The 5,208-nt window shown below is 34.9% G+C and overlaps 1 non-coding gene across 1 annotated transcript; it reads left to right on the top strand.

Moving 5' to 3' along the window:
• The first annotated feature begins 4,058 nt into the window (after window positions 1-4,058).
• Window positions 4,059-4,165, top strand: LOC143672231 (U6 spliceosomal RNA). The gene has a single exon (XR_013169700.1). It is a non-coding gene; the product is annotated as a U6 spliceosomal RNA (small nuclear RNA).
• Window positions 4,166-5,208: the final 1,043 nt, after the last annotated feature.

Below are 5,208 nucleotides of genomic sequence, written 5' to 3'. Positions count from 1 at the left end.
TACACTTTATATTGGCCAAGCCCAGCTGAATGTTGCAGGGCAAGGAAACTCAAGCAATACAGTGCATACAGGTCAACTTTTTGAAATACAGAATAAAATGGAAAGGGATAGAGAATGAGTCGACACTGGCAAAGAGAGAATTAACAGTACACAACATAGGAAAAGTGGCATTTAAGTACACAAGCATTATACAGAGTGACAAGTGCTGTGATAGAGAAAGTACTGCATTCCATGCAAATATTTAGAAAGGGTAACAGTGGGAGTTAGGGAAAGTCAGAATGTTTTCTCCAAAATAATCTATATTTAATATAAAATTTGAATGATGAGAAGAACTTATAGTAAAGAGTAACGTGAGGAGTGGTTCAAAAAATGAGATCAATGAGACTATAGTATATAATAAAGAGAGAATTATTGAGAGATAAGGCTTAGGGGTAAGTAGGAACCATATTATGAATTGATGTGAAAGCCGTGTTATGGGGTTTGGATTTTAACTTAAGGGCAGTAGAAAGTATTTGAAATAAAGAACTGATATGATCAAATATCTCTTATGAAGATCACTACAGCAGCATTGTAAAGAATAGGCTTTTCCAATCATCCGGGTAAGAAATAATGTTGGCTTATACTGAGGAATTATCCGAGGGATACAGATAAATTAGTTGGATTTAGAGATACTCCATAAATACAATGGATTGAAGATGAAGATAACTGAATTTGTAGATTGAGGGAGAGATGTTAGAAGTAAAAAACATAAGTATTCCCTATAGTTGAGGAGAGAATGGGAGTTAAAGAAGGGGAGAAAATGTGTATAGAAAACTAATTCAACAGTTATGAGTACCAAGTTAAATATAGAAAGAAGTGATATTTATAGGCAATATGGAGTCCAAAGAGAAACTATATGTATATATATATATAATTCATATATATATGAAGGATAGGATGTGTGTTCAAACACTTATGGAAAAGATGGACATCTGCAAATAAGATTAATGCTCTAATTGAAAGGTTCTGAGAAGAAGAAAGTGAGAGCTAGTTGGAATAAAAAATATAAGTCAAAATATTGGCCTTTCATAAAATAAGGAACACATCTACGTATTATAACAAACAGAACAACAGAAGTATATGTACTGATCACTAGTTTTTATAAATTTGAGGCCAGGAAGTTAAGATACTTCCTATGTAAAACTTCTATTTCTTTGTGTGAAATAAAAGATAAGCTCCTGCCCTGAAAATAAAAGTGATAAGTACTCTATGAACTGGAAAGGGTTTGAAATAACCTTGAGAAATATATAGGAAACTGACTAGAGGAACAGAGTATTTCCGAAAGACTTGAAAACAACCATTAACTTCGAGATCAGGTCAGCAACCAAACTTCCTTTTCTCACAATCTTATCCGTTACCTGTGATTTGCTGTTCTGCCACATCTCTGGGACAAAGTCCCCACCTGTTTTGGTCTAGTCAGATTCATCTCTGCTTCCTATTCAATAATTTTTGAAATTTTATTATGGAAATTTGAAAATATATGCAAAAGTAAAGAGAGCTGTATAATTAAGCACCACATACCCATCATATATCCTCAACAATTATCACTATATGGGACACAACTCATTTATCCCCTACTATTCTTTTAAATTTTAGTTTCAAGAGAACTTTAAAGTAGATCTTAGTATTATGTCATTTTATCAGAAAATACTTAAATGTATATCTCTGATATGAATATTAAGAATATTTTATATAATTACCATGCCATTATCATACCTAACATTACCAAAATTAACTTCAGAATTTAATTGAATTCCTTAATATCATCTATAGTCAAATTTCCCCAATTGTGTAAAATACATATACCCCTTTAGAGTTGGTTTGTTTGAATCAAGATCCAAAAAAGATCTAGATATTATATTTCATTTTTATGTTTCATAAGAATCTTTTATTCTCTAACTATTCTCCCTTGCTTGCCATCCAATTTATTGAGGGAGAAACCAGGTTATTTGTCCTACAGATTAACTCACATTTTGGATTTGGCAGAATGCTTCCTCATGATCTCATTTAATGTGTTCGTCTATCCCTGGTATTTCCCATAAGCTCTTCTGTAAAGAAGAACTCTTCCTTATAAATTAAATGGTTCTCCTGATATGCTGACCATCCAAGCAGGGAGGATAAATGATTGATTTTTCTGTTATTTATCCATTTTCAGAATAAAAGGCTACTACTTTAACAACTACCAGTGGAAACTAATGGGTTTTTCACCATTATGAATTCATGTATTTTTATATAATTGAAGTGTTTTTGGTCCATTGCTAAAATTGCACCACATTTTGGTCAGTGAGAGTAACTTAAATTGACTTCCATATTCAAGTTTTACTTAACTTGAAATAGTTTCTCTCTTTGAATTTTAATCACTGCTAGATCTACTCATTTTTAGATTTTATATTTTGCTACTATACTCCGCCAGGATATTACCTGAAAACCCTTTGAATGCTTACCAGCCGCACATTTGGAAGTATTCATTGACTAACATTCCAAGACGCCCCAATGGACTCTGATTCAATTATATCACGGACATGACACTTAACTGAAATTTGATATTCAACAGACCTCCGTTGCCTAGAAATTCAGTCTACATTCATTGTTTTGGAACCTAGAGCCTTCAGACTCATTTCTTACTACTCTTGCCCCTGTGTTTGTCTTCCTCAGCTTCTGAAAATCCAACTACATTGGATCCCACCTTCAAGTTAAAGTTAATGTTAGTTTCTGAGCTAATTTTGGAAAGGTTAAATAGAATTTAAAATCAAAGCATGGAAGAATTTGAACTTTTTGTCAATTCATCTAGCTGTCTTTGTTAGGTCTAATAGAAGTGTCAAGCTTTCAAGAAGAAACTGCCATCAGAGTCATTTTTAAATTATATTTCTCATGATAATCGAGTTCCTGATTTTCTCTTTAGAGGTTGGTTTTCCTAATACAGCCTTTGCATAGAGTATATGGAAAGAATATAGGGAAAGTCTATAGGGAAGAATACTTCAACTAAAGTGTCCTGTTAGTCTTCACTCCAAATTAGCAATTTGGTTTTCTGCTAAGTCTTGTGAACTGGGACAATGAGAATGCATGCATCGAGCAACAGATCACTCTAATGGTGCTTAAGACTCAGATCTCTGAGTTGGTAAGGTTAAGGTCCAGGTGCTAGACTCTGGAATGATTGTAGGAAATGTACCCCTGGGAGGTAGTCAGCAGCCTTCCCCTGGTGACACAAGTCTTTATTTTGGATTCATCCCCACTTATTGTGTTCAGGTATAACTTGGATGTCTCCACAGATTTGATTATCATGCAATCCAAATATTTTATTTTAAAGACGAGAGAACTGAAGCCGTGGAAAGGCAGCATTTCTTCAAGGTCATAAAGAGTCATGGAAATCCATGATTTCATGTCTCCTGATGCTCAGTTAAATACTTTCCCTTGTTTGATGATTCTAGATGGATAAAAGAGGATTTTACTATAATTTGGACTTCAACAATACATATTATAAATCATAAAACAATAGGGATGTCTGAGACCTTAGAGATCATTAAGTCCAGTGTTTCTCAACGGGGATCTGTGAACCCTACATTAAAATAATCTGGAGATTTTCATTCTGTGAGAATGGGGAGAGGATAAAAGCCTGTATTTTTAAAAAATTGCCCTAGGTTATTCTGCTTTACAGAAAGGCTTGGAAACCCTGGATCTAATAAAACTCCTCACTTTTACAGATGAATTAATAGCGGCCTAGGAAGGGGAAGAAATCTTGTTCTTCTATATAATTTCTTGCTTAGGCAGTCAAGTCACACTGCAATCAACTTTTCAAGCAGTTATTAACAACTCCAACACTATTACTGTGTATTTCAAATTGGTGCTTCATGGTGTGGAAGATGTATGTTGGGGAAGTCAGAAAAGCAGCACAGTGTTCTAGTGTAAATCATAAAGCAACTTGTGAACTGTGTTTTCCTGCTTCTATTGCTGCTATCTACAAAACATATGTTGTTGCACACATTTAAGAGGCCAGAAAGGTCAAATTAAAAGTCAACAGTGTGCTCGCTTTGGCAGCACATATACTAAAATTGGAATGATACAGGGAGGATTAGTATGGCCCCTGCGCAAGGATGACACACAAATTCGTGAAGCGTTCCATATTTTTCCTAACTCATCTGCTATCTTACTAAGTGTAGAAATTTACCTTGATAAGCATTAAACACTGTAATCTTAAAAAAAAAAAAAAGGCAACGGCACACATTGCCACCACTAGATTTAGAGAAATAAGAATTGAAGAAGTCATGAAGTCAAGGTTGGATGCAGTTTAGAAATGTAATAATATTCTCAAGGGCCCCCGCTACAGTTTATAAATATCTTTGGAGGTTGTTCTCAGCTCTGTACTAACATTACACATGTAGGAGGTACTTTAATGCTTATGGGAAGTTCTAGGGCTATAACTGTAACTCATTTTACGGTACCAGATGCCTGTTTCAGTTATTTATGCCAGGAGGTCCTTAAATTATTATTTTCCTTAATAATATTGAGCATTTACATATACTAGTCTTCACCCCTCAAATATTTTACAATTAGATAAGGAAATAACACACTCATATAGGTCTTTAATACAAATAATACTCATTAACTGTTGTATGGGTTCAGAGGCAGGAAATAACACATTCGATTTCTGGCAGATGATAGGAAATGTTGGCAGAGTATGAAGTGGGTCTTGGAGAATAAGTAATATAGTGGGGAGTAGAAGAGATAGAGATGAGAGAGAGAGAGAGAGAGAGAGAGAGAGAGAGAGAGAGAGAGAGAGAGAGAGAGAGAGAGAGAGAGAGAGAGAAGAGATGGGGAAAGAAAGATAAAGGAGGAGAGAGAGAAAGAGAGAGAGAGAAAGAGAGAGCACTTTCCAGGACAGGCAACTGAATGAACAATGCCATGAAACCATTAGATTGAAAAATATGACAAGTCAGACTAATCCAGAGACTCGTCCTCTGCATTTTTCCTTTGAAAGGATATCTCTGCCCTCTTAGTTCCCTTAAGATGTTTCCTAAAGAAAACAGCCACCTTCTATGTCTTAATAAAGATTGATGGCTTTCATAGATTGGCGGTAAACAGAGAAGGACACTTAATCACCTATAAGCCAAATGTGATAGTTATAATAACCTAACAATGATTTAGTAGTATGGAGGCTGGGACAATAGTGCC

This window comes from Tamandua tetradactyla, chromosome X (genome assembly GCF_023851605.1).
Source record: "Tamandua tetradactyla isolate mTamTet1 chromosome X, mTamTet1.pri, whole genome shotgun sequence".
NCBI lineage: Eukaryota > Metazoa > Chordata > Mammalia > Pilosa > Myrmecophagidae > Tamandua > Tamandua tetradactyla.
Note: the sequence above shows the minus strand (reverse complement) of the source record. Positions and strands in the feature narration are given on the sequence as shown.